Consider the following 22,589-nt stretch of genomic DNA (forward strand, 5'->3'; position numbering starts at 1 on the left):
AAACTAGACAGTGTGACTGAGCCGGTTATTCAATGTGTGTGACAGGTGACAGTGCTGTTCTCTTAACTAAATTGGCACAGTGTCCCAGCAGAAAGACACACAGGTTGCTGGTTTTGCCCTAAGGAAAGATGCTGCTGCGGGGTCTTTACAGCTCGGGGCCGGGGGTGGGGAGGGTCTGGCGGTGCTGGAAGTCCCATCAGGGAGTAGATGGTGTGCATCTGGTGGGTGTCTGTTTCTAGAGTGCCCCCCAACACTTTCCCTTCAGTTCACCCAGTTTGCAGGGAGTGTTTCTTCGGTCCCATGCTGTTTCAGATCCTTGTAAACCAGCCTCAGGATGCTGTGTTTCTTTTATTGAGCACCCAAAGCCCCCTCTGAGCTGTTAAGTGTTTCTCTGGACGCCGTCGGCACCTCTGTACTCCATTTTTCACTTGTTGATTAAAAAGAAAGTCAGACTTTATTATGCTTTTTTTTGTCCCAGACACCACAAACGGATAAAACAATGTGTTCTTAAACAGCACAGTTTTAACCTGTATTTCATCTTCCAGATGTAGTGCCCATCAAATTCACACACACCCCTGCTTCATGTGAGCCCTGGACACCCCCTCCCTCCCCCTGTTAAAGCCTTCATCTTTTGCACTGGTTCAAAGCTAATTCTAGAGATCATATTGTCTCTTCTGTGTATCTCAGAATATTTATCTCTAAGCAAAGCTGTTTTCCTTAAAAAAAAAAAAAAACATAAAGATATCCATTGCCACAATCTGTAAAATAAAAATACGTGGGATGCCATTACCACAATTAAGAAATTAACAGCTTTTCCTTTCTGCCATCTAACCTCTATGCAGTGTCCAAATCTGCCTGATGAACTCATAAATTACTTTTATGATTGGCTTATTCAGATTTCTGTCCAAAGTGCTTCCTGCACTTTCAAGGGGACTGTGGGGGTGCTCTAAGGTAAGTACAGCCTGAAACGCAGGGCTTTATACCAAATACAATCTCAGTGAGCCTCGGTTTTTCTCCCTGAAAACGGAGCCAATTCTCAGAGCCTCCCAGGGCCACCAGGCAAATTAGAGACAGGTACACACGCATCCCCCAGCCTCATTTCAAACGGAAAGCAGACACGGGCAGCCAACAGCTGTTACTTGAATTATGTTTTTCCCGGAAACCTCTAAAGGAGTTGGACTGGATAGACAAGAGAGAGCTGGCCATCATCCACAAAACAAAAGGCTCCTGGCAGGCCAGGGCCCCTGAGTGATTTAGCCACCTCGGGGTCGCCTGCACTCCCGGGGGCTAGGTCCGGGACCCCCACAGGGTGCTGTTCCACTAGATGGCACTATCTGCTATGTGTCCAGGACCAGGGCAGACCACTCCCCAAGATGCTCTGGCCACAGCCGAAATATCCCAGCCCAGGTGATTCTAAAATATCATTTTCCACATGCTGTGCAAAGTGCAGCGGCTTTTCTCCCTGCATCCCTCCCAGCCCAGTAGCAGAAACGCAGCGAGTGAACATTTCACAACAATTTGCTTAGACCAAAACACTATTCTGCCCACCCCCCTTTTAGTTCCCAGCCCCACTACATCTGGTTGCTCATTATTTTACAGACAAGGGGATGAGAAGGGGTCAAGCATTTTTCTCAAGATCAGCTAGTTAGCAGAACCCAGGGCTGCAGCCCAGGTTTGTCTGACTCCTTTGCAAAATAGAGACAGGGGAAGGATGGAGGGTCGTTCTGATGGATGGGTTTCTGTGTGAGGATGTATGAGCTGTGCAGGGAGGCAGCTGTATGGATGATAAATGCCGGAGAGATGGTACATGGTGAAGCACAGGTCAGAAAGCTTCCCTGTGGATGGGAGACAGACAGATGGATGAAATAAAGTAAATAAACAGTTTCTCACCAAGATCAAAGGCTTCCCGGCTCTTCCAAGAGTATTTTTTTCTAGTTAACTGCTTGGGAAACCCTTGCCTTCTGCTCACTTTCTGACTGTATCAATTATCTCAGGTGTTTCTGAGATAACAGGTGACCCCTTGACCCGGTCACTAGGACCCAGTCCCAGCTCTTGCTCTGCAGCAGCTCTCTGGCAGCTCTCCGTCTCTGCTCCTCTCACGTGTGTGTGTGCTGAGGAACAGCAGGCTGCTGCCTCTCCACAGCTCTCCTGGATGACTAAGCCCAGAGCCCTGGCCTCACGCTCAGCCCTCCTCTTGAACTTCGTGTTCTTTTATTATGCTAGATCATCACAGCCACCCTCCATGATGGTATTTTCCACTGTCAATCAAAAGGGGGACGAAGCAGAGGCTTAGAGATGATAAAAGACTGTCCCCAACGTCATCCAGGGGGCTGATACAGACCCAGCCTATTTTTTTTTTCCATCTAAACCCACACTCTGACAGATTTCCTTCCTCTGTGACCATGCCTGGAAAAAAAAAATCTGTGTTCCTTAATTCTCCCTGCTGTCAGGGGCCCCCTTTGGGGGCTAAACTTCTTATCCAATCGAATTGTAGTTTATTTTCTAAGCAGCATCTTCTCAAAGTGCGTTCTATCTGTAATTATCACGCAAGCAGGGGCCACACGCACTCTGGCATCCTGAGGGAAAATTGAGCTAGTTTTCCTGCATTTTCTATTCTGACTGAATGCTAATGTAGCAGGTGTAAGGAGAGGCTCCTCAGCCCGGAGGGGTTGCAAGGCAAGGGGAGACTCTGAGAATGGCCCCTCTGCACAACTGGCTTAGCTTTGGCAGGTAGCGTTTGAAAAGCTGCATCTGGAGGTGCCAGGATCTGTCAGGGTCTGTCAATGAGCATTCTGTATGCACATCAACCTGAATGGCTCAGTTTACCCAATTTTAGCCTGGAAATGCAAAAGAGCACCTTTTTATTTTGAGACAGGGTCTTGCTGTTTATAGCTGGCTGTCCTGGAACTGGGTAGAGCATCCTGGCCTCAAAGTCACAGAGATCCACCTGCCTCTACTTCCTGGGTGCTGGGATCAAAGGCATGAATCCCATTGCCTGGTCACAGGAACTGGCATTTAAAGTGACTTGAGGGGCTAAGAGAATGGTACAGTTTCCTACTTTTCCAGAGGACCCAAGTTTAGTTCCAAAATCTCATCTCAGGCTCTACCAGCCCCGTATAGATTCTACACCCTCTTCTCAATTCTCTAACTACTGCAAGCCTACCTAAGTGCAGTTTAAAATAACAAAAATAAATTATGTGAACTGAACCCATATAATCCAGAAAAGGAGCCTGGGATGCAGTTCAGTTGGTAGAATAGTTACCTAGAATCCATAAAGCTCTGAGTTTGCCTCCCAGCACCATGGAAAACTGGGAGGCAGAAGCAGGAGGGACAGATGTTCAAGTTCACCCTTGACTATGTAGCAAATTCAAAGCCAGCTTGGGGTACATGAACTGCTTTTGCCCCCAAAAGGTATTTTTAAAAGTAATCATTTTAGTGTCCATATAATCATTATAACTACTGAGATGGGGCTTAATACCTTCGCTAAGACTCCTCACCCACATGGTGTATTTACAGCCTGGTTCTGCTTCCTCCCTGCTGTGTGACGACCAGCAAGTCACTTAACATCTCTGAGGCTCAATTTGTCAAAGCATAAATTAGGACTTCTCATCTTCATCCAAATCTCACCACCTGAGTGAGGCTGTCTCCCCTGATAGCTGCTCTGCCACAGCCCGGGGCCCCCCAACCCCAAATGTTACTATGTCAGCCCATACCTTGTGTTTATTCGGTCTGAGTGTTCTTTTTTCCTGGCTTTCCCCACAGGGCTGGTCGTCCTCACAGGATTTTCCCTTGTTCTCAGCATCTAGACCTAACGCCCACTTCAGAATGGGAGGGAGGATGTCTGCTGCCCTGTCGTCTCCACACCCGAGGAATGTCCATGTGTGTGTGTGTGTGTGGTGTGCACAGCGGGCTGCACACAGCGGGCTGCACGGTGCTCGGTACAGTGTCTGCATTCAGTAACTATTGGTTAATTATGACTAATTGACAGGACTGTTGTGGGAACGAAAATGTGTGCTGAGCAGTCCGTGCTGGGTGCAGGACAAACAATGCCTGTGGCTGGGGGCCCACAGGGGGCTCCTTTGCTTGCCACCTGAGCCCCCCCCGCCCCCCGTGCTGGGAGCAGCTCAGAGAACTAACTGGCTTGGCTTGGTAACCGGGAGCTTCCTTCCACTTATAGGGGAGCAAAATGCAACCGGGAGAGTTTCATGGCAGTATGGGGCTGGGGGGAGTGTAACTCAGTTGAGAGTGCTTGCTTAGTGTTCAGGAAGCATTGGGTTCGAAACCCCCAGCACTGTATATATAATACTGGGTGCTCTGAACCTTGCACTCAAGAGGTGGAAGCAGGAGGGGTCACGATTTCAAAACCATCCTCAGGCCAGCCAGGTCTTCAGGAGACCTCTAAAGAAAACCAAAGTAAAACCAGCGATCTGACAGCACAGACTCCCTGCAGTGTGGTTCAGTTTTCAGAAGTGAGTCCCTGTGGGTGGATTCTTTTTTTTTTTTAAAAAACTATGATATCTTGATCACAAAGGAACAGCTCCCGGTGATGTCTGGGCCAAGGTCAGAGCATAGAGCGAGTTTGACTGTCTAATTTTTAGGAGACCTGTTGAGCAGATAGTTGTGTGGGATGGGTGGAGCTGTGTGGGTATGCAAAGGGTGGGTGTGGCTTTGAAGATCAGTCAGTTTGTCAGTCTATCCTTCAGTCTGCCTGGTCCATCGGTTGGTCGGTCGGTCGGTAGTCCTTCAGCCTGTTGGACCCAGGAAGGTGCTGCTGTTCTCAGTCTACAAATCCTACGAGTCCGGGGCCTAAGACGGAGAGACCAGGTCACGTCTCTGCAGTTACACAGCTCATGAGTGCCTGCTGGGGTGGAACCTGGTTTGTCTGTCTGTCTGTCACCATCGCTCGGGTGCTGCTGCTGCTGCTGCTGCTGCTGCTGCTGCGGGGGGCAAAGATTTGTGAAAGGGGCTTAGAGACACGGTGGGAGGGCTTCTGCCTGGCTTTGAAGGAAAGGATTAACTTTGGTAAGGGATCAGAGGCGTGGATGTTTGGTAGATTGGAACAGAGCACAGAGAGGCTTCTCAATTGATATAGATGTCACCCAGCAAGTTAGAATTGAAGGCTGAGTTTGGGGGTGGGTATCATCGTGTGGGTATTTTTGTAGGCTATGCTAGCCTCATGACTGTGACCAGAGGTAGAAGCAGCCAATGTGTGTGAGGACCTGGGTTCGAGCCCTGTCACCAGATGTCAAATGGACTTATCAAGCTGTGTATCTTCAGCAGACCATGGGCTCTTGAAAAACCGATTTCAAGGACACACATCTGTTTCCATGCTATGTGTATCAAAGGGGGAGGGACAAGCTATTGTTAAAAACATTTGTGTGGCCAGCAGGACAGTGGGGGCAAAAGGGGTGGGGGCCATGCGTGGTTAGTCCTAAGTGGTTCAAATACTAATTAATAAGACCCAGATAAGGCCTGAGGACAATTGTGGGCTGTGAACCATGAGATGTGTTAACTCAGCACAAGGGGCTAACATGTAAAGAGAACTCAGAGGGGAATTGGGCTGCTCATGTTATATTAAAAATTAGAAAAGAACAAGAAAGACTGTCCTCATGCCTTGGATCCATCAGCCATGAGACCTTCAAATAAACTACCAAGATTGACCCAGGCCTGCTAACCTGACATTTATGAGAAAAAGGGTCCAGCAGCCATTTCCTGCCATTCTGTGCCTTCATGTGGCCACTTTGGATAGGTAGCAGGCCTGAGAGGTCTCCCTTCAGGAAGTAATAAGGAATAGTGTAAACTTATGTATAAAAGAAATTATGCATGATTTAAATTCATTGTGCATAAAATTAAAGAGCCTCATTGGTGGACCCGAAGAGGTATTTTTTTTTCTGTCCTGTTGGTTTAATTGACAAATAAAAATGTATGTATTTAAGCTCTGATGTTTTGTGCCTAGTACCCCACACTGTAATGCTTATATGTGGGAGGAGAATATCTTAGACCCTCTGTGTTAATTGTCAATATACGTCACTGTTGACTAGAATTGCCTCTCTGTACGTACGTTACCCACTGAGAACTTAATATTCTTACGAATGCGAGTTGTATTGTCTGACCCACTCCTGTTCCTCACGCCCACTGACCTCTACCAACTGCCCTTCCACTCTGAGTTTGTGTGAAGTTATTGAGAGACCAACCACAGCCTTAGGCTGTGAGTAAGATGGCCCCTGGGTGAGCAGAACTGTCAGGGGTACTGCTCTGTTTGCCTTCTTCAACTGAATTTGGTCTGCAGTAAAAGAGGAATTAAATGAGTCAGTAAATAATGGCCAGATGACAGGAGCCCAGGAGTGGGCCACTAAAAATGTTTTTTGACCAAAAGGTTAATTTTTATTCGTTGATGTATAATTGTAGCCTTTTAAAAACTTCTATTTTACCTCTATGTACTAAGATGTGGCGAGATTCGAACTAGGCTCATCTGTATTTATTGTATTTAAAATGTATGAAAACAATGGGAAGACCAAATAGGCAATGATGATGAGATTGTATCTGTAATCAAAGATGGCTGGGTCTCCTACTCTGTACTGGGTCTGTTTCAAAAAGGGTCTGTTGTTTCCTTTGTGGTCAGGACGTATAGGATCAATGTTTATAAAAAAGAACTGCTTTGGGGTTGGGGTTTTTTTTGGATAGTGAATTTGTACATATTCATTATAATGATAAGAAATGATAAATGAATGAATGAATTTATGAATGAATGAATATGTGCTTGGGTCTGTAAGATGATCCTAGATTAAGATAATCTGCCCTGCTCACTAATGGCTTTGAAGCAAGTGTTTGTACTTCGTCCTTTTAAAATATCTGCCTTGTGTTCCACAGAATGGCGGCCCTAATGTGAATGGAGACTAGCCTGCTGGTAGAGACCTTGGCAGTGACCGCTGTGGGCAATGAGCCATGGGCCAACAATGTGAGTAATGGATAGTTTTGTTATTTTGAACTTGGGTAGTTGGCTGATGGGTGTTTATTGCATTATTAAACATGATTGAGTTTGTAAATAAAACCAAAGATGGCCAAAGCACTAGTCAGTGAGGAGACTGTCATGAACCGAGGGTAATTAATCCAATTAGGCATAATAATTACCGAATTAGAAGTAATATAGTAGGCTGTTTCGTATGGGAAAAATATCAAAGAAGAAGGGAATTTCTTATGCTTGGATGATAGCTCAATTGTTCAAGTGCTTGCCTTATAAGCAAATGGGCCTGCAGTTGATCTGGTGGCCATATATAAGAAACTGGTCATGGTGGCATTCTTAGAGTCTCAGTCGTGAGGAGGTAGAGATAGGAAGACCTCTTAGGTTCTCTGGCCAGACAGATTACCCTACATGGTGTGTTCTAGGTCCATGATACTGTATGTCACAGATGGTGCCTAGGGAACAACTTTCAAGTTTGATCTCTGGACTTAATATGTATGGACACATACACACCTGCACAGAGTGAGCACACCACCCAAAAGAAGTATGCATATGCTTATGTGCATACACCCATGTGGCATATGTGTGTCATATGTTAAGTGTTGCATATTATTTTATCGTTCTCAGGGTGGAGTGTTTATGCATCTTCATGAGATACTTAAAATTTGATGCCCTTATAAAACAAAATGAATGGGCTAAAGACCTATGCTTCTAATCTAGACATGTGCTTATGTATCAAACACACCATTTCAGTAATGGTACAGCTGTCTATATGCAAGGATACAATTGGTAGCTCCTGAATGTAAAAACAAAACCTGACTGGTCCACCCCTAGGCCATTAAGGCTAATATTGTAAAATGATTAAGCTTACTACCAATTAATCCCATTCAGGTATGAGTCTCAGATCATAGGTTCCCAATAACTTCTTTCTATTACAGAGTGGGTATATGGTGATTTATTTAGTCCTGTAATATTTGTGGGGATTAGGACTCTTATTTGGAGACAAAAGGTACATAAAGGATAAGTGAGAGTATTCATGTTTACAAACAATTTTAAAATGTATTTTCTTTGCACAAGTTTTTTGTCTGAATCTATGTACATGTGCCACATGATGCTTGTTGCCCATGGAAGTCAGTAGAGGGTATTTGGTTCCTAAAATGGAGTAATTAATATTTGTGAACCACTACATAGGTGCTTAGAACTGAATCCAGGTCTTTTGGAAGAGCAACCAATGCTCTTAACCTGTAGTCCCTGTCTTCATATTTCACAATCTTAGCAAGCAAATGACACATAGACACATTGACACAGCTATGTGCTCGCTAAGACTTTATGGTATCTGTCAACATCTCAGGAAGGATACTTAGTCATGGGTGATGCAATTGAGCATCCCTAGGTCTTCCAGGACATAGAATTGCCCCATGAAAGGCACACTGAAAAGTGTCCTCAAAGTATCCCATCATGGCATGGCTAGATTTCATAGATATTTTCTTGATAGAGCCCTGTAGACCACATTAAAAGAAGATAAACCACTTAATACCCTTGTATTGTGGTCCTAATTATGAACATCAAAGGTCCTTTAAAGTATGTTGATTAGGGAATTAGTCGAGACATTTATAACCATGCAAACACAGTGCTGCGTTGGATGGTAATTTTAGTATTCAATGTAAATAATTACACCAAGGCACAAAAGAATTGAAAACCCAAAACATGGACTGGTAAGGAGCGGTGTGAAAGGAGTTGAATTTAGTAATGTCGTCCTAACCACTGAAGCAACAGCCTGCTCATTCCGTTCTGTTCTCCAGCTGTTCTGGGTTTTCTTGTGATTGCTGCATGATTTGTTAAACTTTTGACCAATACTGAAGTCCTAGGCTGTTTATTCTTTGAGTGAGGAGTGAGAAGAAAGAGATGAAAGGCCTTGGCCAAGTAGGAAGTCTCAGATGCTACTTGCATTGGTGAACCTTGTTGCTAACATTTCCTTAGACACAATGAAATCTTAGGGCTCGAGAGATTGCTTAGTGGTGCAGATTGCATATCCCAGCTCCCAGCTCCCCTGTGTCAGGCAGCTCACAATTACCTGTAATTCCAGTTTCAGGGGGCTGAGATCACTTTTTTGGTCTCCAAGGGAACCACAAGAATGCACACATACATGCACACACACACACACACACTAGACAAAATGAATCTTTTAAAACAGAGAAATGATCAAATCAAATGGAAGAGAGGCAGTGTGAGCTGCAGATGCTGGGGCTGTGTCTCCAGCTCCTGACTAGTCCAGTTAGGCTCATTAAGAAAAGTACTCTCCCATTACAGGGATAAAGAGCAGACCCTACTTGTGTCTCTTGGATCTTTGTGCAGAGAGGAGAATGTCTGTGATTGACATTCTGAAGTGGTTGAATTTAGCTTCATAGAACTGTTGAATACTTGATGTAAGGACTGAAAATGTTCTTTTTCTCAATTCTTTATTAATTTAAATTTAAATAACCCAATATGGCTAATGGCTTTCCCCTAGTTGTATTAGGTAATTGTCTCATGGGGAGGGGGCTTTAGAAATACTGTGCATGAATAAATAAACACATAATTTAAACGAATGATTATTAATTGTAAGCTAATAGCTGAATTGCTACAAAGAATTATTATAATTAATATAGTGCTGCACAGCTGAATTTTGTATCTAATTCATGTATTTTTTTTAACTTTTCAATATTTCCATGACTTCATACCCCATAGTCTATGTGAACTTGTCTCTAATATTGAAGATTTATGTATTTTAGTGGGCAAGAATCAAAAAGGTATTGTCAAACTTGTTAAGGGCATGTTAATTGTCTTTTGAGTGTATTCTATATATTATCACATGGTCTCAACAAATGAGCCGTGAATTCTAACGGGTCAGGAATGTAGCTCACCGAATGAATATTTGCCTGGAATGTGGGGCGCCCTAGGTTTCATCGCCAATCCAACAAAATGCAAGACTTCAGTCTACCTGTACCACAACGATGACAGTATAATTTCTGACTAACTCAGAGCAACAGAATGCAATCCATAAATGAATGAATGTCCACTTCAACACAACCTCACTCCAGTAACCGATACTAAGCCCACTGTATTGCTTAGCATTCAGTCATTCACATTACTTTGGCACCATGGTTGACTAATCCAGTGAAGATGTTCAGAATAGCTTGTGTGATCAACTGCGAATCCCAAACAAATGAAGGGATCAGGGGTGGGGAGTGGGGGAGGGGGAATGAAGATAAGTTAGTGATGAGTGTGGGGTACCTCTAGCGTCAACAGTGTTCCCTGTGAGCCTAGCATGGGCTCATGCCTGTACTCCTAGAGCTTTTGAGACTTTGAGGTTATCCTGGGCTAAAAGGAGAGACATTCTCCACGCCCCCTAAAAGAAAGAAACAAACAATAGAGAAATGAAAACAAACAAAAAGAATATTCGTGTCGTGGTATATACTAGGATTATCAGCAAGAAAGCTGAAGTGGAAGGAAAGAATGTGTGTTCAAGGTTAGCATAGACTAAATAGAGATTTGGGAGAGAGGGAGGGAGGAAGAGAGAATATAGGAAAAGCTGAGGGGGAGGTGGAGCGGGTGGGGGAGGAGGGAGATTATGTAAAGAAATACCAATTTCTTTGGGAAGTTAGCCCACAGGCACACACTATCCAATAGAGTGACCACTAAACAGGTGCACATTATTTCAAATGCGATGCTATCTCCATGTAAAGTTCCTAATGTAGCTATCACTTCTTGATTAAGTGTCTAGATGGATAAGATGTATCTACTTATTTATTACATCATTTACTCAGCCACAATGATACATTTTAGAATTGTGACATAGAGGTAAACAAACAAACAAAGAGAGTTAAGCAGCTTTCTTTGTTTTCAAATTCCTGGCATAGAATTCTTTGAGATTCAGGACAATGTGTCAGAGTTCTCAGCAATTTCAAAATTATGATTATTCTTAAGCATACATCGAAATTGCATGTTTAAAGAACAAAGCACATTATATTTTCTTGTAGTTACAAAGAGCTACAGCCTACAAGAACATCCAAACAATGTAACTTCATTTCATATTCAGATCTTCCAGGAAGGTAACATATAACATATTCCTCATGGAAGTGTATGTGGATACTGCCCCTTTCAGGACTTACTTTGTATTGAAGCCGTGCTAGATTATTGAGAGTATTAAAATCACTCACACGAACCCATTAGTATGGGCTTTTTTACTCTGCAATCTTTTCCTCCTTTCTTCATATTATATTCTACCCATACATATGTACTTTATATATAATACATATTATATATAATACTTTCATACACTATAGATACATTGTATTATAGGATCTGTGTCTAAGGGAGTTATAAATAAAATTACATAAATTACTAATGGAAGAAGCCAATAAATAAGATATGAACTCCTCTTTGGATAATTATGTGTATGTGTTTTATAGATTGTGGATTAAAAGCTATCAGATTGAGGGCCAAGCCGGTATTGCTCCTGAATTTCCTGAAACCTATAGTTTTTAAAATTCAAATTTTCCAAAATTTATACAAATCATGCTAATTGTTTCTAAAATGTTTGGCACCCTTTTGATAAATATTATTGCCACTTACTAAAAATTTTTTTAACCCACAGATTCAATGCTGTGTACCTGATGGATGGTCACTGTCTGAGGCTGAAGCTTTTGGGGCCAGGAGTAAAAGGACTTGGGTAAGTTCAATGTTTGGGGTCCTAGTGTGTTGAGTCATTTGTGCCATGCGTGGGTAGGTTCACCTCAAAAGGATGAATAACATCTACCAACAGGCATAAAAGAAAAGGTTAGGCAGGAACGATGGCTGATGGCTCGCTCTTCTTATTCTAGTACTGGGGAGACTGAGGCAGGAGGATTGGTATGAGTTTAGAGCTGTCCTGGGCTGCATATTGGGATCTTATCTGAGAGAGAGAGAGAGAGAGAGAGAGAGAGAGAGAGAGAGAGAGAGAGAGAGAGAACAGACTCCAAACCAAAACCAAATAGCTGTAGGCAAAACCAGACAAAGCAAAACAAAAACCTAAAAGGCGCATTAAAAGGATGCCATGATTGGAGAAGATGTGAAGTGTTTTTAGCACAGATGTGACAATCACATAGTGCAGATATTAGCTAGCTAGAAATTAGTCATTTTGTGGTGTTTAAGTCCTTGAAAACATCATGTGCACACTTAATGTGCACAATTTTATCTTTCAGTTATAAAAGCAAACCAAGAACAAAATGAATCAAGCTGCCAGGTGTCAGCTGTTGGTGGGTTTCAGAGTGACTGGTTTTAGCCTAACCCAGGTCCTCTAGAGATAAGTCTGAGGGCTGTCACATTTGTCCACACAGTCTTCTCAAAGGCTATTCTGTCTTTATGTGATGCTAGCCCATCCAGTAGAGATCTGAGTAACTTAGCAGGGTCCTCAATGTGGTCTGTGGCTCTCCAGCTGTGCAGTCTGTTAGGTACCCTCTTGCTCCATTGAATGAATAGCAGTGTGGGAAGAAGCAATGTGATTGTGATCGGGTAATTTATATACCTGGGCCTTAGGTCCAATTAATATGGCACCTTATTTACCTGCTCTGTGAACATGAGCAGGACAAGAGCAAAAAGATTTTGTTTTTTGGATTTCTGTGATTCATGGGCACTAAGATTTTCAATCAGAGAAACTCTGAATGAAGAAAAAAATCAGTAAATTATGCAGAAACAGTCGGTAACATACAGATAAATAAATGAGGCAAACGCATTGAGCGTGAATCAGTAATGAGCGGTTCTGAGGCTTACGCTTCAATACTTTTGATTCAACCGTAAACTGATGTCTATTAGAAATACACATAATTGGCAGCTTCTGGGGCGGGGGGTGCAAATGGAAGCCAGTGTGGCCTCTGGCTCTTGGCCCCCAGTGGCACCTGTAGGAATGTGGGAGGAAAATGTTCATTGTTACCTATGGGTCAGTTAGGACATCACGATATGAAGCAATAGTTGTTAGTCACTCTTTTTTTTTTTTTTAAGGGTTTTTTGAGACAGGGTTTCTCTGTATAGCCCTGGCTGTCCTGGGAACTCACTCTGTATACCAGGCTGGCCTCAAACTCAGATATGTGCCTGCCTCTGACTCCCTCTTTTTAATGCTACGTTCTCCTATGCTATACCAATAAAACCTGCTGCACCTCCAGGCCACGTTAGACCAATAGGCATACAGACACACATACATAGGTGGATTAAAGTGTCCCCCATAGACAATTTTGGCGTGGTAGGAGGAAGAGAGGACCAATTACAGAAATGAACAATTTTATAAGTATGTAGTGGAATAGAAGCAAGTCGGGCATCATTTTTTTTCTCATATGTGGAATCTTTAAAAACAAACAAACAAACAAACAAGGGACACCTGTATGGGGATAGGAAGAATGTGGGTAATGGGGACAGAGTATTGCTCGAATATTTGGTAGACATGTTTGAAACCGTCCTTTGAACCCCAGTGTTAGTGAGATAAGTACACACTGCTGAATCTAACCATAGGCTCCTTTTTTTTCTTTTGAGAGTTTGTGCTCGATTGCATCCTGTGGGTGCTTGCCTACCAACTGACTCATCCCGACGTGCCAAAGGCCCTGGCTTTCACCTGTGTGGGTAAGGGAAGAAGAGATTTCTGTGAGTAATAGCTTCGGCTGTATGTTCTTGGCTTGGGGAGTTGACTCATGAGTGGGTGTTGCTTGCATTTTTCTAAGGTTAAAAAAAATGGATATAATTCATAAGCAAAACTTACAAATGCCAGTGTTAGGCAGTGATAGGAATATCATCATACTGAGGCCTGATAATTAATATGATTTAGCACTAAGGAAAATCCACCAAAAGAAGAGAAGCAGTTTCTCATTCGTTTTCAGGGTTGCTTACTATTCTATTCTGTATATTATTGAATGTGATTTATTTATGTACCTTGTCACTGATAACATTTAGAGGTTATTAATTTCCTGATGAGAAAGGATAGAGGACAATGACAAAAGTCACTTGTTAATTTTAGTTGAGCCCTTTGCTCATCCATGGCACCTTCTTTAAGGCCAAAAGAGGGCAAACTTTAGACTATAGAGATGGTAGGAGATAAGAACCCTGAATGATTTAAATGTGGAAAACGTACACAGATATTGGGGGAAAGTGACTACTGATTCTGTGGAGAATGGACACTTGATAGATAGATCTGTTATTCAGTATTTGGTGCTCTCAGGCATTTTGATTCATTAATTCATCTCATATATACATACATATATATATATAAACACATCAATGAATAAAGCAACAAGCACTGGGAGAAAGTATATCAATAGGTATATAGAGCAGCGAGTTTTCTAAGATGTGTGAATCAAAGAGTTAGGCTTAAATAACTCACAGGTATGTCAGAACAAGAAACCATCCTGTTGTAAGCCATGCTTCTAACATAGGTAGATATATTGAAAGAGCTTGGTCTTAGCTCTCCACATCTGTGATTTGTATTATAATGGGACGGATCCAGGAATGAATAAAGATGGCAAATTTTTAAAAAGCAAAGAGAAGAATGAAAAGAAACAAATATTATTATTCGTTGTTGCTATCTTCTGACCCACTGAGCTTCATTCTCCACATAGATCAAGTCTTCTTGACCATTCCCCTGAAGGACATGTCCTGGGTCATGAACCATGATGTTACTGTTTGAATTGTGTTGGGCAGCTGGCAGCTGGTTTTATTTAGACAAGAGACAAATTATTTATATGAAAATGATTGTTTGAATAATTGTCTAGTTGGAAAAAGCCCAAGCACGGATGACTTCTGTACACATGATAATAAGCATTATCAATCTAATTCTGTCCACCAAAGACAACATTCAATTGTATCTCTGATCCCCAGGTCTCTGTGTGTAGCTAATGGTTTGGTCCACTATCAGTTTTTTTTAATGTACCCCTAAAGATGAATGAAAGAATGAGCTCATCAGTTAATTACTTACAGGGAGCACATCCAGGGGCAGTTGGAAGCAAGTTTTTTAAAACAGAAATGTGCACTGGTAATTTTCCTTTTATTATGATTGTGAGGCCAAGCACATATGCTACCATGCATGTGTGGTGGTCCAAGGACCGTGTTTTCCAGAGTTCTTCCTTCCGCTCCTTCCTGTGGTGGTAATATCATAGTAGAACTTCGTTGTTGTGGATCTCTCAGTGCCTTTAACCACTGAGTCACTGTGCCAGCCCAGAGATCTGATTAATTTAGACTGATTAATGATAAATAAAAGCCCTCCATCTTTAACGGACTTAAGTTGAGTTGTATTAACTAGAAATTTTAATTTCTATGCCTGTTCCTAGATTATATTTTGTCATTTTCTTCATATGTTGGTTATCTATGCCTTAGAAATAAGTTACTGATACACCACCTACACCAAAGACAGGAACTCTAGAAGTACAAAAAGTCCCTTAACCACTCAGGGAGAAACCAACATTTTCATCTTTACTGAACAATTACATCAACCATGGTATTCTCGCTCTGTAAAGTACAATACTCTCTGTGAAGAATAGAAAGTGTTTTTGCTCTGTGAAGTACAACATACACTCTACAGAGAATGGAAGCCACAGGCTTAAATCCTTCAATAGACTGGCTCATGAGAGATTGGGTGACTGATCCTGACTTGGTTGCTATTATATTCCCATTATTGACTCCCGAATAACTCTCTTTCTTACGTAATGACTTATGTACTCTTTAATTTTTAATACAACAGAAACTAAAATCCACCACCCCACACAAGAGAAATAAATGCAGCCATTAAGACTGTCTGTGCTGCTACCCACAGACACCCTCATCTCATTTATCTTTTTCAAGGGACCTCGCTGTGCATTGTTGAGGGTCTACCTTGCAACAGCGATCTCAGGTCCCCTAATTTACACATTAGCTGACTGGCTCATTATCTTTATTCTGTAGGTAGCTTATTTATTCCTAAATTACACCAAGGGAATAGATGCCTGGATATGAATAAAAGAAAAGAATGCTTGTCAGACCAGCACAGACTTTGTGGTTATTATGATTTTGCAGAGCTGAAGTCTGCTAATCATGGAGGCTTTTTATTTGTTCTCTGGGTTTTTCAGTATTAGGATTTGTTTGGTGTCATTAGCAATTTACACATTTCATCAATGGTAAATATCTGGGCCATGCACTCCCTGAGGTGGGCACATGCAGTCTGAGGGAGAAGGCATTGTTAATGTCCTTGCTGTGACTAGAGAACAGTTCCTGGTGGCACAGTTTTATCTCCTCTAACCTGAAAAGCCACAAAAGTTCTTAAATCTGAGATGAATAGGGGGTGGACTTTGTTTCTTCCTGGAACCTCGTTTTGGGATAGTTCACTGGATTTACTGAAATATTACAAAACTTGGAGTGTAAAACCCCAAATTTGAAACATTTACCATGTCAAGGATGTGAGAAATAGGAGGATCAGTTGTGACTGTTGTAGTCTCTAGATGTGCTGGAGTGGTGACCCAGTGATGTCATCGCTCAAAGTATGAAGCACATTGTTTCTTTCTTACCGTTTCCACAAAGCCAGAACTCAGGAGTTTCTATGTGTGATCTCTCATCAGTTTGCTTGTGAGATGACAGGTGATGTGATTGTTTGTCTATGCATGGGTGATCTGCCTGCAAGGTTCATGTTCATGGCTGGCTGCTGATGGGGACCACAACTTTGCCACAAGTGCTTTCTTCAGTGAGTGTCCTTGGGATGTGGTAGTTAATTTCCCTAGAGAGATCAATGCAAGAGCAGAGTTAGGCACTTCCTTAGTGTAACACACAAACCATCTCCCTAAGGCACAAACTTCTTCAGGGCTCTCTGCTTACATGGTGAGCCGTGATCCCAGGTGAATAGAGGTAACCCAGGACTTTTTGTGCCACAAGGCGTGGTCCCCCACCTGCAATCTCTTAGAGGCTGACTAACTACCTCTAAGTTAGTCACCTACCCCTAAGTTAGTTAGTTACCTACCTCTAAGTTAGTCACCTCCTTGAAGGATAGTTCTCATGGACTATCCTTAAATTTCAGACAAAGTTATTTAGAAACTCCTTGAAGTGAAGGAGCTGCGCTATCACATGTGCTCAGAACCTTTGTAAGGGTGCTCCCCAGAGTGAACCATCAGATGCATCTCAGTAGAGTGTCAGGAGCTTGTTTTCAGATTCATATTTCATGTTTATTGAACTTATTAGTAGTTAATAAATGACCTGATACACAAAGTTAGGACTAACTAAACCAAAGACATCCATGCTCTGACCAATGATGAGAATTCTGGGGTGTCTGAATCAATGATTGTGATTAACTCTGTCGCTCTGAGGTCCATTAGATGCGGCTGGTGAGATGGCTCAGTGCCTTAAGGCACTTACTTGCTGACAAACACTTGAGTTCAATCTCCTGGACCCACTTGGTGAAAGAAGAGAACTGACTCTTGCAGTTGTCTTCTGATCTCCACATGTGTTCCTCTGAGTGTGCAGATACACATACACACACACACACACAAATATGTAAAAAGAATAAACTTCAGTAATACATTTTCAGTAATGTTATTGGGAATTAGAAACTAAACATTTTTTTCCTAAGATTTTTATGTCCATAAGTCTGTGTTGTTTCCCTGTAAGTAAGCTAGGCTAATATTTAAATTAATACATATTTAAATGATCATGGGCAGAAAGATAGCTGTATGTGGCCTCCTTGTGCAATTGCCTAACTTATGTACTTTTGTAGATACATTTGAAACAGTCAATTCCAGCATAAGTGTATTAAATCTGACTTCTAGACATTTGCACAGGCCACTAATGGCCTTGATCTTCATTACTAAGGAGAGAGTGTGATGTAGTGGGCACAGGGTAGCTGTGGTTCATCCCTGGGACACTGACACTCACTGGTAGGAGGCAGTTATAGTTTTACTGCTCACAATATTGTGTTTGTTGTTGTTGGGGTTGTCACTGTCTGTTGGTTTTATTGTTGTTTGTGAGTGAGGGAATGACAATTGAGAAATAGACCCTGGGACCAGTCAGCAAGTCTGAAGTTCTGAGTCTCACTGTGAGGGGAAACAACCACCATTGTTATGGGAAGTGAATGGGGGAAGGAGCAGGTTTTTTGGTTTTTGGTTTTGTTTGTTTGTTTGTTTGTTTGTTTGTTTGTTTTTCTATTGAGATGTTTTAGTTCAAATTATATTTTTAAATTAAATTGATAAATAATAAAGAAACAAAATCTGTAAGTGCATGGAAAGAAATGAAGGAGAGCCATGGGGATCATGGATTTGAAAGAGAGGAGGAGGAGGGTTAGTCTGCAGTCAGCCTGCCTGCTCCCTGGGCTAGAGTAGTCTATGGGTTTCTAAGGAAAGAGTTGGCTCCTGGGATGAGTAGGGGGAAGGGAGATTGGAGGAGGGGAACTCTTGTGTGATCTTTTGGAGAAGGGGGCGGGGATCCTGGAAGAAGTGGGAGGAGGAGTAGAAGGTTGGGGGGGGGTGGTGAAGGCTTGCAGTTAGCTCACCCATGCTTCTGGCTGGAGATGGCTTTGTATTTACGATTTTATTGATTTTTTCCCCCTCTAATTTCTGTTATTTTCTTTCTCTTTTCATTTGCTCTCATTTGCTTTCTTTGTCTAGTTTCCTCCTAGGTACCAACATTTTTCTCTTGTCTGAAACTTTCTTCTCTTTACTCAAGAAACTTTCTTCTGTCTACCAAAGCTACTTGTACCTGCCATTCAGGTTTCATAGGATGTACATAGGAATTTAAGTATATGTCAGAGATTACAGTCAGGATAGACCATTAAATAGTGGTGACCATTTATCCAATAGTATCTAAAGACGGCCCAATAAAAGAGAGTCATAGCCTATATGAACCTGGGTGGGGGGGTGTATTTGAATAGCTGCTATATTTTTAATAGTGACACGGCTTGGGGGAATTTTGAATAGCTATATTTTTAATATTGACAGGGCTTATGGGGTAATAGATCCTACAGTGTCTTTTACATTTTCTCAGAGAAGCCCTAGTTCATTAAAAAGAAACCTAACTAGGCTCTCTTTGAATTTCTAAATCTTGATAAGTGTATTTTTCTTCCATAGAATGCTCACAGATAGCTGCTGACTTACTGAGTTTTACTAAGAAACAAAATCACACACGGTAGCTCTACACATAAGGAACAGAGAGGATGTTGGGAGTGAGATACCAGGTTCGTGGTCTCCTTTGGGATGCTTTGTTCATGAATGTTTAGTAGTACCTCAAAAGGATACAGCTTTCAAACAATAAGTTAAGGTCTGTAAGAATGGACCGGTGGTGAGAAGGTGCTAGGACCCATTTTTTTTTTTTTAAAGATTCATCTATTTTGGTGTAGTGGCAATGATCTTTAAAAAATGGCAATATCCTGTAAAGGAGATTTTGCCTCTAGAACATTGTGTTGTGTCCTATGGACTAATGAATTGGCTCGACAAGGCACGGAAGGGAGGTGTGGAGGAAGGATGGTTTGTCTGGACCAGTGATGAGTACCACAGGGTATCTGACCCAGGATATTGTGAGAACTGTTTACTGTTGTTTTTAATTTCCTACCACATTGATTTGAAGATTTGCCTATCAGTGTGGCCCTGGCTGATAAGGAGGGCGTCACAAGTGGTAGAAGATGCTGGCTTCATTATCTTCCATCAGACGTCTTTAGACAAGGGCAGATTCACTTAGTGCAAGGTCCAGCAGAGCAGCAGTCAAAGCAGACAGAGATGAGCTCTGTGTGCTGGTGAAGGTCTCAGAGATGAGCTCCTTGGTTAAGGAAGATGGATGCCTTCAGTAAAGGGAGAGTTTTGCCCCTGGAGTATTGTGTTGTGTCCTATGGAGTAATGATTTAACACGAGAGGAGAGATGGAGGAAGGCTTTTCTGGATCAGTGATGAGAACTTGGGGGATCTGAACTAAGATATTGTGACTAAACCCGTGTATGACTCTGAGGTCTTTTACAACTATCCCTTCTTTAGGGAACACTTTGTGGGCTGAGTCCTTGACTGATAGATGTGTGGATACATTGGTTTCTTTGTTTCTATACTAGCAGTGAGGTGGGTCGTGGCAGAGCCCAATAAGCTACAGTCATTCCCAGCTAGGGTTTTACTTTTCTAATGAAATTAGCCTGTGGATCTTTAAAAAGTATGAATAAAAAAGAGGACAAAATAGTCAATTATGACAAAGGAGTATAATGAGACAAAGGTTGTTAAATCTACTCAACAGTTGGGGCTTAAGAACCATTTTGTTTAGGGGTACATGGTCATTAAGTTTTTGTCGTATGTCGTAACTGGTCTCCCATAGTTGTTCCTAGTTCAATTCAAACGCACCATCCTAAGCACACCTGTTCCTGCCCTGGAATCCCTCAGCCATGTTTGTCCCACAGAGCATCACTATCAAACAGCTCACTGTGGACTCCTCATAGCAGAAGTACAGTAGGGGACAGCAAGTGTCAGTTCCATCAGGTGTGTGCAATCTTGTCAAGCCTACTTTGTAGCTTTCCATCAGACTTAAGGGAAAGACAGGCACCCATCATGAGACAGGGCTTGACAAGAAGCCAGTCTCAGCTGGGCGTAGTGGCCCATGCCTTTAATCCTAGCACTTGGGAGGCAGAGGCAGGCGGATTTCTAAGTTCGAGGCCAGCCTGGTCTACAGAGTGAGTTCCAGGATGGCCAGAGCTATACAGAGAGACCCTGTCTCGAAAAACCAAAACCAAACAAACAAAAAAGAAGAAGGCAGTCTCTAACCAGTGGCCCTTGGAGATAAACAACGCAGACCATTGGTTCTACAAGAAAAGGGCTGCTGATGAAGTAATCATGACTTATAAATCCATGAGCAGCTACACTAACTCCCAACAGTGTTTTTGAGGAATAGGCAGCCATACCTGCGTGTCTGATGCCTGTTGGTGGCCCTGTCTGAGTCAACACCTTTGGCAACACCTGAGTAAAGTCTGAGGTCATTTGCTCAGTAAGAGACTGACACTACTTTTTTGTAGAAACTATCTTTGTGTAGAAGTCTGAAAAACTTAGCCAACTTGCCCCTGGGATTTTTGGCTCAGTGCTATGTAATCTTTTATTTCAAGAGTATTAGTATATAAATAAGAAGTAGGTACATACAATAATGAAGACACACCTATTTGTGCAATAGGTAGTACAAGAAGCCAAAGATAACTCATGCTATTGCCTACTAAAAAGCAAGTGTGCTTGTTAATTCCAAGTAACATAGGATAGAGTCTGCAATCCTCTTTCATATTGAGTATATTAGTAGCGGTAGTTAGTAGATTTGCTTGGGTGTTTGTTGGTCATTAAGAAAAGCAAAGTGCATAAACTAGCCATGTGTTAATGATCCACCTGCTTGACAGATGGTTGTAAATGCTGTAGGACTTACTCTTGGGCATTCACCACATTGAAAAATCAGAACTTTGATATTAACTCTAAACTTTATTATTATATAGTTCTACGTGACCCACTAAATTCTAAATCTTCTTTTCCCTCTTGTGGTGAATGTAGGACCCCTGATATAATTATTTCCTATGGAACCATTGTCCTGAGTCAGGAGCATAGATGAGGAAAGGTAAGGCCCTTAGTTCATGGCCTCTGTCTGGAGTCTTGTTTATGGCTGCTAGCTGATCAATTTCAAAATTGGTAATTATCACCTACCTAAAACAGTTAACTTACAAAATCATGTTTAATCCAAGTTGGCCTAGTAGATATGATTTTCGAAGAAAAAAATAGTTATTTACCTTGTCCCCAGAACTCTAGCGTTAATTTTCGCATTGTGGTTGAGCTCTGCTCCGCAACAGTAGTTCTTTGGGAAGGCCCCCATATAAATGCTAGCTCATGAGTCTATGAGGATTTCTGAGGTGGAAGATGGGATAGGAGAGCTTCATTATGTTTGATGGAGCCAAATTTGACATCTGGATGAATTACATAAAAGTGAACCACACAAAAATTAGATGTGGATTGGATCCAAGACAGAGACACTAGTGTGCCTTGGAGCATGTGCCCTAATGGAAGCAATGTGGTCTGAATATCCCGAGAAGAGACAGCCCCAACCCAAAGATCTTGTTTTAGGGACTGTGCATTGTTAATTGTGAATCAAGCAGTCAATGAATGACGCAAACACCCAGCATAGGCCAATGATGAGGAGCATGGGGTTTCTGACCGAGGACAGTGATTAAACCCTGATGAAATCTGAGGACTATTGCAAACTGGTGTCTGCATCCTATAGAGAGGAGTCCCCAAAGCCCGATCTTTGTGGATTCGTGGCATAACCCACATTCCTGTAATAAAATTAGTCATAAAGAATATGTTAATGAATAAAAGATAAAAAATAAAATTGGCAAAGATGGTTAGTTAGCCTTGAAACAAACAAAATAAAGCAACAAAACAAAACAAGCAAACCCTTAAAAATAGGGCAGATAGAATGGTTCACAAGAGCCTTGGAAAGGCCCTGTGAGCAAGCCTGGTGATCCAGATTCCACCTCTGAAATCTCATAGAGAAGAGCAGAGTTTGCCATGCTGTCCTCTTACCTGTACAGACAGACAGGCACACACAGACACACAGACTACACAATACACAATACACACACATGTACAAACATATACACACACAGACTCACAGACACACATAGA

At 42.1% G+C, this 22,589-nt stretch overlaps 1 long non-coding RNA gene and 2 other non-coding genes across 23 annotated transcripts in view; all 3 read left to right on the top strand.

Moving 5' to 3' along the window:
• The window catches only part of LOC110306980, a 63,414-nt gene that overhangs the window by 19,813 nt on the left and 21,012 nt on the right, over positions 1–22,589 (top strand). For 11 of the 21 annotated variants that reach the window (XR_003838382.1, XR_002379341.2, XR_002379340.2 and 8 more), the window contains 4 exons: positions 3,763–3,938; positions 6,871–6,958; positions 11,598–11,672; positions 13,507–13,612. This is a non-coding gene — a long non-coding RNA (uncharacterized LOC110306980). Of the gene's footprint in view, positions 1–3,762; positions 3,939–4,696; positions 4,825–6,870; positions 6,959–11,597; positions 11,673–13,506; positions 13,613–19,038; positions 19,146–21,464; positions 21,529–22,589 lie in introns of those variants that run through there. The other 10 variants (XR_003838370.1, XR_003838381.1, XR_003838375.1 and 7 more) reach the window with 8 other exon arrangements.
• Positions 17,222–17,292, top strand: LOC115032829. Its single transcript, XR_003838490.1, has one exon. It is a non-coding gene; the product is annotated as a small nucleolar RNA SNORD113/SNORD114 family (small nucleolar RNA).
• On the top strand, positions 19,840–19,914 carry LOC115032826. Its single transcript, XR_003838487.1, has one exon. It is a non-coding gene; the product is annotated as a small nucleolar RNA SNORD113/SNORD114 family (small nucleolar RNA).

Source organism: Mus caroli, chromosome 12, assembly GCF_900094665.2.
Source record: "Mus caroli chromosome 12, CAROLI_EIJ_v1.1, whole genome shotgun sequence".
Classification (NCBI taxonomy): domain Eukaryota; kingdom Metazoa; phylum Chordata; class Mammalia; order Rodentia; family Muridae; genus Mus; species Mus caroli.